This window comes from Scyliorhinus torazame, chromosome 16, assembly GCF_047496885.1.
Source record: "Scyliorhinus torazame isolate Kashiwa2021f chromosome 16, sScyTor2.1, whole genome shotgun sequence".
NCBI classification, from domain to species: Eukaryota; Metazoa; Chordata; class Chondrichthyes; order Carcharhiniformes; family Scyliorhinidae; genus Scyliorhinus; species Scyliorhinus torazame.
In genome coordinates this window covers 5,937,463-5,950,662 of record NC_092722.1, presented here as the reverse complement: position 1 = coordinate 5,950,662, position 13,200 = coordinate 5,937,463, and positions in this window count along the sequence as shown.

Genomic DNA, 13,200 nt, shown 5'->3' with positions numbered 1-13,200 from the left:
GCCCAGCCCCCGCCACGATTTCCGGCCCCCGCCACGATTTCCGGCGCCCGGCCCCCGCCACGATTTCCGGCGCGTGATTCTTTACCCAATTGCGTTTCGGATTCCAGCGTCACTGGATGGAGAATCCTGCCCCTGGTCTCCTGAGACGTGAATATTGGGACCAAACACGGGTAGGTGCTACATCAATGCAAGTTCCATCTTCCTCTGAAACAGAAACCCAATTTCCTCCCCTTATCCGCAGCTAAATTGAAAAGAAACCTCAAAGTTGAATTTATTCCATCAGTCAGCCCTCAGGGAGGGCCTGGACCCTGGTCAGTAAATAAACTCCAGCAGCTATTTCAGTGCTGATGCTGTCTCGATCATTCCTGGATTTGGGTCAGTGGGAAGTTCCCACACCTTCAATGGGTGTATCGCACATTGGGAACAGGAATCCGAGATGGGTATAAATTTCACAGCTCGATTTGGAGACTATTCCATATAATAGTAGATCCTGGGGTGGGTGACCGAGCCCGACCAGCCCTGCTCTGTACCCAGAGCCAGGTCTCTGATATCCTTGTGCTACCCAGGGTTACGATCGCCTATGTACCAGATGGGAGTGTAGACACCTGCCTCCTCAGCCTGGACCGGGGAAGACCTTTGACAGGATATTGCACACCTACGCGATGGATGCGCTCTCCAGACCGGGGTTGGCAAGACTGAGTGTAGATTCTTTGGGAAATGGGCTCACCGATCCCTTGTCCCCTTCACCGTCAGGAGGGTCGGAGGTTGCTGGGAATATGGTTGGGAGGGGCCAGGGAATGCGTTAGAAACTGCAAGGAGCGAGTAGGTATAATGAACCAAAACCTGGGCACACACTCCCTCTCCATTGCAGCTAAGAACCTGGTCATCAGGTGTGAGACCCTCTCGGTGTTGCTGTACGTGGCACAGGACTGGCCCATTCCTCATTCCTGCGGTGTGGCGATTACCTGAGCCGTTTTCTGCTTCATCTGGAGGTCGGATATGGTGCAGGTTCACAGGGAGGGGGAGAAACCTGCCCAACATCACCCTAATCCAGATGGCCACCTCTGAGTATTGGGGTAGGGACCTAGGGAAGGTAGGGACCGGAATCTGCACATTCACCTCCGCAGGTTGGAGTGTGACGGGGACAGGTTGAAGAGTAACTTTGGGATGTTACACCTGGGGGTGATCAATGGTAATGGGTGGGAGGGTGTGGGTCACGGGGGAGGGAAAAGGTGTTGGACTGCGCATCAAACGTTACACGAACCATAGCCCCCCCCCCCCCCCGTAACTATCCAAAGCCTCATGGTGCAGATCCCTCGCTGCTCCATGGGAGTTGGGTCATCACGGGTGTGTGGGTGGCAGGTCAGATCAACTGGACAACTCAGGAGGAGCCCCAGCAAGTAGTATTTACAATGCTGGGGTGTTGACACAGGTGAGTGTGTGAAAGGCTGGCTGCATGGGAGATATCTTGTGTATGGCACACAGCACACAAGGAGCTTGTCAAATAAGTTTGCGTCCCTGAACATACATGATTTTGGGAAGTATCCCAGGCCTGGGGTGACACTGTGAATGTGCTGGGGTAGTGCCAAGTGCACCGGCTTAATGACCAAGATTGGCAAAGAGACCACATCAGGCTGGATTTCAGTGAACATATAGAACATAGAAAATACAGCACAGAACAGGCCCTTCGGCCCACGATGTTGTGCCGAACCTTTGTCCTAGATTAATCATAGATTATCATTGAATTTACAGTGCAGAAGGAGGCCATTCGGCCCTTTGAGTCTGCACCGCCTCTTGGAAAGAGCACCATACCCAAACTCAACACCTCCACCCAACACCAAGGGCAATTTGGACATTAAGGGCAATTTATCATTGGCCAATTCACCTAACCCGCACATCTTTGGACTGTGGGAGGAAACCGGAGCACCCGGAGGAAACCCACGCAGACATGGGGAGGACGTGCAGACTCCGCACAGACAATGACCCAAGCCGGAATCGAACCTGGGACCATGGAGCTGTGAAGCAATTGCGCTATCCACAATGCTACCGTGCTGCCCTTAAGAACAAATAAATCTACGTTATATCATTTTACCGTCATCCATGTACCTATCCAATAGCTGCTTGAAGGTCCCCAATGTTTCCGACTCAACTACTTCCACAGGCAGTGCATTCCATGCCCCCACTACTCTCTGGGTAAAGAACCTACCTCTGATATCCCTCCTATATCTTCCACCTTTCACCTTAAATTTATGTCCCCTTGTAATGGTGTGTTCCCCCCGGGGAAAAAGTCTCTGACTGTCTACTCTATCTATTCCCCTGATCATCTTATAAACCTCTATCAAGTCGCCCCTCATCCTTCTCCGCTCTAATGAGAAAAGGCCTCACCCTCAACCTTTCCTCGTAAGACCTACTCTCCATTCCAGGCAACATCCTGGTAAATCTTCTTTGCACCTTTTCCAGAGCTTCCACATCCTTCCTAAAATGAGGCGACCAGAACGTTTGGCCTATCGACAAAACCAAATGAACATTGAACAGTTACCCGTGTAACCACATGTCAAACCCAACCTTCTTAAATTTATGTTCCCTGCCACTCTGTCCAGGTGCTCCCCCGACATCAGCAGCAATAACTTCATTGCTGCGTTAATGTTCGCCTACTTGTGACACGAAGAAGAGCAGCCAGCTTGAGGCTACATCCTCCCGGAGCCCGGGAGTCACTGGCTGCATCGATGGGTCTCACCTCGGCCCCTCCCTCCCTTTCAGATCCGCCCCCCCCCCCTCCCTTTCAGAGCTCCCCCTTTACCCCCTTTCAAGCAATATTGTCGCTGGACTAGCAATTCAGTGACCCAGGCTAACCTGGGGACCCCGGTTCAAAGCCCCACACTGCAGATGGTGAAATTTGAATTTGATAAAAAAATAAAATCTGGAATTAAAAGTCTAATGATGACCATGAAACCATTGTCGCTTGTCGTAAAACCCCATCTGGTTCACTAATGTCCTTTAGGGAAGGAAATCTGCCGTCCTTACCCGGTCTGGCCTACCCGTGACTCCAGACCCACAGCGATGTGGCACAACCAGCAATGCCCACCTCCCACGGCCCAGTCTGGCACTCGGGCTCTGCCCCAGCACCCTGCTAATTTCCAGCTGGGTTGGCAATGCCAGGGTGCCCAGCTGCCAGAGGGGAGCACCAGCGTACTGCCCTGCCCTATCCTGGCCACCAGGGGAGGTTCCAATGGTCTCTCAGACCCCCCCAGAGTGGTTATCACGGCTGGTCTCCGCTTGTGGAGACCGGTACGAATCGGCGCCCGGGTGAGTCCTCGCTGGTTTGGTCGGTGACTCCTGGATGCCGGGAGAACGTTACCTCAAACCGGCCGTGCATATTATTTTATATGATTATCTGGATCACGCCGGGCACCATTGGTCAGGTGACTCGCATGTGGTTTTGTGTCTGGCGCACTGCCCGATTTGGGCCTCTTGCGCAATGCTCCAGGCACAATGGGCTTGGTGCCAAGCGCAACGGTGTGGCACAATCACCCCCCCCCCCCACCCCCCCCCACCCCCCCACCCCCCCCCCCCCCCCACCCCCGGGGGAGAGAGGGGAAGGATTGCTTCCACACCCCCAGTCTTGTGCTTTACTTTGGTTATGATGTGGAGATGCCGGCATTGGACTGGGGTGAGCACAGTACGAAGTCTTACAACACCAGGTTAAAGTCCAACAGGTTTGTTTCGATGTCACTAGCTTTCGGAGCGCTGCTCCTTCCTCAGGTGAATGAAGAGGTCTGTTCCAGAAACATATATATAGACAGATTCAAAGATGCCAGACAATGCTTGGAATGCGAGCATTAGCAGGTGATTAAATCTTTACAGATCCAGAGATGGGGTAACCCCAGGTTAAAGAGGTGTGAATTGTGTCAAGCCAGGACAGTTGGTAGGATTTCGCAGGCCAGATGGTGGGGGATGAATGTAACGTGACATGAATCCCAGGTCCCGGTTGAGGCCGCACTCATGTGTGCGGAACTTGGCTATAAGTTTCTGCTCGGCGATTCTGCGTTGTCGCGCGTCCTGAAGGCCACCTTGGAGAACGCTTACCCGGAGATCAGAGGCTGAATGCCCTTGACTGCTGAAGTGTTCCCCGACTGGAAGGGAACATTCCTGCCTGGTGATTGTCGCGCGATGTCCGTTCATCCGTTGTCGCAGCGTCTGCATGGTCTCGCCCATGTACCACGCTTCGGGACATCCTTTCCTGCAGCGTATGAGGTAGACAACGTTGGCCGAGTCGCACAAATATGTACCGCGTACCTGGTGGGTGGTGTTCTCACGTGTAATAGTGGTATCCATGTCGATGATCATAGAATCATAGAATCATAGAATTTACAGTGCATAAGGAGGCCATTCGGCCCATCGAGTCTACACCGGCTCTTGGAAAGAGCACCCTACCCAAGCCCACACTTCCACCCTATCCCCATAACCCAGTAACCCCACCCAACACCAAGGGCAATTTTGAACACTAAGGGCAATTTATCATGGCCAATCCACCTTACCTGCACATCTTTGGACTGTGGGAAGAAACCGGAGCACCCGGAGGAAACCCACGCACACACGGGGAGAACGTGCAGACTCCGCACAGACAGTGACCCAAGCCGGAATCGAACCTGGGACCCTGGAGCTGTGAAGCAATTGTGTTATCCACAATGCTACCGTGCTGCCCCTAATCTGCCCCTGATCTGGCACGTCTTGCAGAGATTGCCATGGCAGGGTTGTGTGGTGCCGTGGTCACTGTTCTGAAGACTGGGTAGTTTGCTGCAAACAATGGTTTGTTTGAGGTTGCGTGGTTGTTTGAAGGCAAGTAGTGGGGGTGTGGGGATGACCTTGGCAAGATGTTCATCTTCATCAATGACGTGTTGAAGGCTGCGAAGAAGATGTCGTAGTTTCTCCGCTCCGGGGAAGTACTGGACGACGAAGGGTATTCTGTCGGTTGTGTCCCATGTTTGTCTTCTGAGGAGGCCGGTCCGGTTTTTCGCTGTGGCGCGTTGGAACTGTCGATCGATGAGTCGAGTGTCATATCCCGTTCGTACGAGGGCGTCTTTCAGCGTCTGTAGATGTCTGTTACGCTCCTCCTCGTCTGAGCAGATCCTGTGTATACGGAGCGCTTGTCCATAGGGGATGGCTTCCTTAATGTGTTTAGGGTGGAAGCTGGAGAAGTGGAGCATCATGAGGTTATCCGTGGGTTTGCGGTAAAGCGAAGTGCTGAGGTGACCGTCCTTGATGGAGACGAGTGTGACCAAGAATGCAACTGATTTTGGAGAGTAGTCCATGGTGAGTCTGATGGTTGGATGGAACTTATTAATGTCATTGTGTATTCGTTTCAGTGATTCTTCGCCGTGGGTCCAAAGGAAAAAAATGTCATCGATGTATCTGGTGTATAACGTCGGTTGAAGGTCCTGTGCGGTGAGTAGGTCCTGTTCAAACTTGTGCATGAAGATGTTGGCGTATTGGGGTGCGAATTTGGTCCCCATGGCTGTTCCGTGCGTCTGAATGAAGAACTTGTTGTCGAAGGTGAAGACGTTGTGATCCAGAATGAAGCGGATGAGTTGCAGAATTGCGTCTGGAGATTGGCAGTTGTCGGTGTTGAGTACTGAGGCTGTTGCAGCAATGCCGTCGTCATGGGGGATGCTGGTGTAGAGTGCCGAGGCGTCCATTGTGACGAGGAATGTTCCTGGTTCAACTGGTCCATGGGTGCTGAGTTTCTGTAGGAAGTCCGTCGTGTCGCGACAGATGCTGGGCGCACCTTGTACGATGGGTTTCAAGATGCCCTCGATGGAGCCAGAGAGGTTCTCACATGAAATGAAATGAAATGAAAATCGCTTATTGTCACAAGTAGGCTTCAAATGAAGTTACTGTGAAAAGTCCCCAGTCGCCACATTCCGGCGCCTGTTCGGGGAGGCTGGCACGGGAATTGAACCGTGCTGCTGGCCTGCCTTGGTCTGCTTTCAAAGCCAGCGATTTAGCCCTGTGCTAAACCAGCCCCTATCAGGTCCCATTGCCTGAAAGGACGGCCTGGTGTGTTGGCCTTGTGTGTTTTCGGGAGGCAGTAGAGATCTCCAAGGTGGGGAGTACGTGGGATGAGAGAACGTAGGGTGCTCTGAAGGTCTGGATCCTTACTTTGGTTATGCACTCGTCTCAGTTCTTGGTGCATGTCCCAGCCCCTTCAGCACAGAGTGGTGTGAATGAAATCATTCTAATTCATATAGACCTGAAGGAAACAATCCCTTCCGCTATGACCATGTGGAGGGAGGGATATTGTGGGATCGCAGCTGAAATTGTATTCTAACTGTAATACCAATAAACAGCACCTGAGGGCGCTGCAGACCGATTAATGATTAACGGAGCTTATTAGCAACATTGCCCTCTGTCGGATATTGGTGATACTACATCAATGTCACCAATCGGCAGCCCTGCACACAGATTTTAACAAATTGAAACCTATTTCTTGCTTTGGGCAGAAAGTCTTCCTTCTTGTGGCTACTGTCGCTTTCAATCATCAACATATTAGCTGGGACAAAAGAGGGGAAAAGCGTCACATCCAAATAACTGAATGCCAAAGCCAGAGTTTATTCCCTCCCTCTGTGCTAAGCTGATGTCCTTTTACTGCTGAGAGGGCCAAATAATATTAATGATTACCTAATTTATTGCAGTGGACCATTGCATAAAATAAGTTACTGGAGCTCTCTGTGCACAGACCCTAACCCTACTGCAGAGAAGCAGCTTCATCATATTCCCTCTCAACAGAGGCGAGCGGATGGAGTTGGAAAGGTGAGACCTGCTCTGTACCCAGCGGCAAGGTCTCTGATAGCCTCGTGCGGCTCAGGGATACGATCACCTATGTGAGGCACAGGGATGTGGACACCTGCCTCATCACCCTGGATCAGGAGAAGACCTTCGATAGAATGTGGCACACCTACGTGACGGATGTGCTCCCCAAAACGGGGCTTGGGGAGAAATCAGCAATTGGATTCATCTGCTCCACACAAGTATCAGCAGGACAATTTCAATCAACGAGTGGGAATCAGAAAGGTTTCGATCAATGCTGGACTCAGGCAGGGCTGCCCTCTCTCTCCCGTCCTGTATCAAACCCTTTGCTGAGTCCATCAGAAACGATTTGGGCAAAAGGGGAACGACAATCCCAGGCAGCGGAGGCGCTCAATCCAAAGCCTCCCAGTACATGGACAACGTTACTGTCTTCAGCTCAGATCCACTATCGGTTTGCAGCCTGATCAGCAGACATACATAGAACATACAGTGCAGAAGGAGGCCATTCGTCCCACTGAGTCTGCACCAACCCACTTAAGACCTCACTTCCACCTATCCCCGTAACCCAATAACTCCTCCTAACCATTTTGGACACTAAGGGACAATTTATCATGGCCAATCCACCTAACCTGCACGTCTTTGGACTGTGGGAGGAGACCGGAGCACCCGGAGGAAACCCACGCACACACGGGGAGAACGTGCAGGCTCCGCACAGACAGTGACCCAAGCCGGGAATCGAACCTGGGACCCTGGAGCTGTGAAGCCACGGTGCTAACCACTGTGCTGGCGTGCTGCCCATAACATCTGCGACCAGTTCAAACAGGCCTCAGGTGCCACGGCAAATCATGGCAAGAGTGAGTCTATGTTCTTTGGGAAATGAGCTGACCGATTCCTTGTCCCTCTTCACCGTCATGTCAGACGTCCTGAGGGTGTTGGGGATATGGTTCGGAAGGAACAGGGCATTCGTTAGAAACCTGGAAGGAGGGAGTCAGTATAATGATCCAAAAATTGGCATTTGGGAGTGACACTCCATCTCCATTGCTGCTAAGAACCTGGTTATCATGTGGGAGGCACTCTGGGTGTTGTTGTACGTGGCGCAGGCCTGGTCCATTCCTCACTCCTGCGCTGTGGCGATTACCCGAGCTGTTTTCCGCTTCACCTGGGGGTCATCAATGGACCACGTTCACAGAGATAAACCTCCAGATAAAGGTGGAAAAAACGTGACCAGCATTGCCCAAAACCAGATGGTGACCTTTGTGTGTGGCTGTATCAAGGTGGGTGTCGCTCCTCGGAACGCAGACACCAAGTGTCACTATCTGCCCAGGTTCAACCTGTCTCCAGCGTTGTGAAGGATGGGATTCGCCTCACCACCGCTGAACGCTCCGAGTAGTTGCACCATACCGTACCACCATCCGTCGTGGAAAAATGTACGGGGGAAACACCTTCAACCACAAGTTCAGAACACTGCCCAATGAACTTGTGGTTGAAGGTGTTTTTCCCCGTACATTTTTCCACTTGGGCCTTTGGGAAAAGGAGATGGTGGATAATGTCAGCTTGTTTCTTGATAAGACTGTCAAAGGCTTCAGGTAGAATGCCTCATCACCAGAACTTTCAAGCAAGCGCCAGACCTAGCTTGGCAAGTGGCGAGAAAGGGCCTCCCTGTCAAGTCCTCCCTACACGCCCGGAATCTCACTCCATCTGCATTGCTGCCCTCGAGGTGACTGTGGTGGAGGAGACTGTTGCCCACCTCCTTGTGGAATGGGCCTTTGCAAAGAAGGTCTGGAGAGGCATGAGGATCTGCATCAGCACCTCATGTCCATCCCTGAGGATAACAGGAAGATGGACTCAGTCAGTGTGGTCTCCCGCTGAACGAGGATAAGGCGATGTCACCCTCACTGGAAAGCATGCTGCTTCTACATCAACGAAACTCATTCACTCTAGTCTTTTACTTCCAGTGAGACAGCGGGACAGCACTGAGCTCAGGTGACACACCCCGGCCTCCATCAACCCAGAGATCTCCCAATGCCTGGATTCGCTGTGTAATTCACACATTCCTTGATGCCAAGGATCTCCGCTGCTTCCCTGTTGCAGGATCTGGACCTTTCCACCTCCACCCGACCAGACCAGACTCTGTAACTCCTCTTCTTCACGCACATGACAGGGGTCACTAGAGTATACAGACATTCAACCAATGCTCTGGGGACAAGGGTTCAAATCCCACCAGGGCAGATGGTGAAATTTAAATCGAAAGGTGTCTGGAATTAAAAGTCTAATGATGACCATGAAACCATTGTCAATTGTAGTAAAAAACCATCTGGTTCACCAATGTCCTTTAGGGAAGGAAATCTGCCGTCCTTACCTGGTCTGGCCGACATGTGACTCCAGACCCACAGCAATGCGGTTGACTCTTCACTGCGCTAACAAGCCACTCAGTTGTATCAAATCACTAAAATCAGACAATAAGGAATGAAAATGGACGGACCACCTGGCATCAATTGGATTGGATTGGATTTGTTTATTGTCACGTGTACCGAGGTACAGTGAAAAGTATTTTTCTGCGAGCAGCTCAACAGATCATTAGGAACATGAAAAGAAAAGTAAATAACAGAAAATACATAATAGGGCAACACAAGATACACAATGTAACTACATAACACTGGCATCGGGTGAAGCAGACAGGGTGTAGTGTTAATCAGGTCAATCCATAAGAGGGCCATTTAGGAGTCTGGTGACAGTGGGGAAGAAGCTGTTTTTGAGTCTGCTCGTGCGTGTTCTCAGACTTCTGTATCTCCTGCCCAATGGAAGAAGTTGGAAGAGTGAGTAAGCCGGGTGGGAGGGGTCTTTGATTATGCTGCCCACTTTCCCCAGGCAGCGGGAGGTGTACATTAGCAAGCTCAGCTATGTCATTGCTGTAAAGTTCTCCTAGCTAACATTGGGGGCTTGTGCCAAAATTGGGAGAGTTATCTCACAGACTAGCCAAGAAACATTATACTCATACTCACTGAATTGTACCTTAGAGTTCCAGACAACAGCATCACCATCCCTGGGCACACCCTGCCCCACAGTATAAAGGGAAAATTAAATAGTGTTTTGATTGCTGGAGATGCCCTAGAATGTAGGTAATTTATGGGGGGGTGGTCCTAGGTAAGCAGGTCATGGAATTTAGTGGGATACAGATGAGGCAATCAATGGGAGGAGCCAGGCTAGTCTGTAGTTTTGCAATCTATTATAGGATTTTAAGCTGTCCGTGTGGAGTTTGCACATTCTGCCCGTGTAAATTTTTTTAAAGTAAAACTTTTATTAGAAGTGACATTTGAGCTGTATTGGGTTGCTTAATTGGAATTGTTAATTGTGAAGCTACTTTCTTTGATGTTAATGTGCTTAATTCTGTGTTTAAATTAAAGTTTGTTTAACATAAAAGATATCTATTGGTCAGAGGTGGGTGAAGTGTCCTTCCTTCACAGTTATACAAATAGAAAAATTACTTGGGGTTCTTGACTGGCATCCTAACAAAAGTTGAGGTCTGGTACAGTCTCCTAACACTGATTACCATGTACTGTTGCCCCATATCCCCAGAATCAATACTCTTCCATGTTAAATACCAGTTGGAGGAAGTGCTGAGGATGGTCAGAGTGCAGAATGTACTCTGGGTGGGTAATAATTCAGAAACAGTTTAAGGCTTAAACGTTTGCAGAGAATGGATAGACATATAAATGTATATCTTTTCTAGAGAGCATAAATGAGCCGGCTTTTAAGCCTGTCTGATTATATGGCTGTTAGTTGAAGCACTACCCAATCGAGGAATCACATCAACAGGAGCTGTTTTGTTTTGGGTTTTGTAGGAGCGGGTTGGTTGAGTGCGGACTGTAGTTCGCCTGTTGCGGTCAATCGAAGGAACCTGCTACTTGATTTGATCAGCCCATTGTTGAAATGTACGACCGACATAGCTGACATAACACCAGCACTAAAATTCCTACACAATGTTGCTCAATTGTGGGATAGACGAATATCTTTTGGGACCATAACAACAAGATATTCTTTTTGGGGGACATGTCAATAGGCATTCAATTCACCTTTCAATGCCCCCACTCCGCAAATGACAAATGTGTTGCTTTTCTGAATGTTGCTATATATTAGTTTAGCAAATGTTTCGCCACAAAAAGGAGTAACTTTAGTCAATTACATTGTTTTAAAGGTACTTTGTGAACTTCCTTTAACAGTTTTTAAGGTATCAGAACTGCTTTAGGTATTCAAATATATTCAAAAATAAAAATGCTGTAAATGCTGGAATCTGAGGGCAGCACAGTAGCATTGTGGTTAGCACAATTGCTTCACACCTCCGGGGTCCCAGGTTCGATTCCCGGCTTGGGTCACTGTCTGTGCGGAGTCTGCACATCCTCCCCGTGTCTGCGTGGGTTTCCTCCGGGTGCTCCGGTTTCCTCCCACAGTCCAAAGACGTGCTGGTTAGGTGGATTGGCCACGATAAATTGCCCTTAGTGTCCAAAATTGCCCTTAGTGATGGGTGGGGTTACTGGGTTATGGGGATAGGGTGGAGGTGTTGACCTTGGGTGGGGTGCTCTTTTCAAGAGCCGGTGCAGACTCGATGGGCCGAATGGCCTCCTTCTGCACTGTTAATTCTATGATAAACAGAATGATTGAAAACAAATTCAAGTTGTCCATGCTGTTTGGTAGCTCAGCAACAGCAGAGCCCATGGACATTGGGAGTATGTCAAGTGCTTGTGCAGATTTAGGGATTTATGGAGGTTCCCACAGTCCACCATCACACAACGTCACATCACTGCCTGGGTGAAGTCACAGGTCACTACAAAGATCAGGCCACACCAAGGCCAGATTCGTTGGAGCTTTCCTTCGCCCAAGATGTTATCATCAGCCTTAGTTTCCATCACAAATATACAAGGTCAGAGCACAGGAGGGAGATATAGAACCTAGTGGCGTGGTGTACCTACAGCAATCTCTCCCTCAACGTCAGCAAAACTAAGGAGCTGGTCATTGACTTCAGAAAGCAAAGTGTCGTACACACCCCTGTCTGCATCAATGGTGCCCAGGTGGCTGACAGTTTCAAATTCCTAGGTGTGCCCATCAAAACAATCTGTCCTGGTCCACCCACATTGACGCTATGACCAAGAAAGTACAAAAGCGCCGATACTTCCTCAGGAAACTAAGGAAATTCAGCATGTCCACATTGACTCTTACCAATTTTTACAGACGCACCATAGAAAGCACTCTATCTGGCTGCATCGCAGCCTGGCATGGCAACTGCTCGGCCCAGGACCATAAGAAACTTCAGAGAGTCGTGAACACAGCTTAGTCCATCATGCAAAACCGCCTCCCATCCATTGACTCCATCAACACGTCCCGCTGCCTTGGGAAAGCGGGCAGCATAATCAAAGACCCCTCCCACCCGGGTTATTCTCTCTTCCAACCTCTTCCATCGGGCAGCCGATATAAAAGTCTAAGAACACGCACTAACAGATTCAAAAACAGCTTCTTCCCCGCTGTTACCAGACTCCTGAATGACCCTCTTACGGAATGAACTGAACTCTTTACACATCTTCTCCACTGAGTAGTACTACACTCTGTATGCTTCACCCGATGCCTGTGTCTATGTATTTACATTGCGTATTTATGTGTGTCCTATGTTTTTTCATGTATGGAACGATCTGTCTGGACTGTACGCAGAAACAATACTTTTCACTGTACCTCGGAACACGGGACAATAAACCCAAATCCAATCCAAAGGCTTCCGGATTTGGCAGTATGCTTGCCTGAGTTCCCCACATTGAGGAACCAAGTAATGCACGACTCAAACAATCACAATGCTGCCTGCCAGTATGTTCCCCCACAAATCTTTGACCATGTTGTGGGAGCCTCGCAGCCTGGGAATAGCAGGAACTGGCATAAATAAATAAAGTTTCAGAGTGAAGCTAGCCCAATATCACCCAGCAAACTGCTCCAACAAGCAAAAGATGCACGGTCTCAGAAATCAATAACGTGACACTCGAGAATATCGAGAACTAGAGGGCACAGATTCAAAATAATTTATCAAAAGGAGTAAACGTGATGTGAGGAAAAGTATTTTGAAATTAAAATGAAAATCGCTTATCGTCACAAGTAGGCTTCAATGAAGTTACTGTGAAAAGCCCCTAGTCACCACATTCCGGCGCCTGTTCGGGGAGGCTGGTACGGGAATTGAACCGTGCTGCTGGCCTGCCTTGGTCTGCTTTCAAGGCCAGCGATTTAGCCCGGTGCTAAACAGCCCCAGAGGGTGGCTGGAATTTGGAACAAACTTCCTGAGAGGGTGGTGGAGGCAGGTTCGATCAAGGTATTCAGAAGGGAATTGGATTGCTATCTGAAAAGAAGTAATGTGCAAGG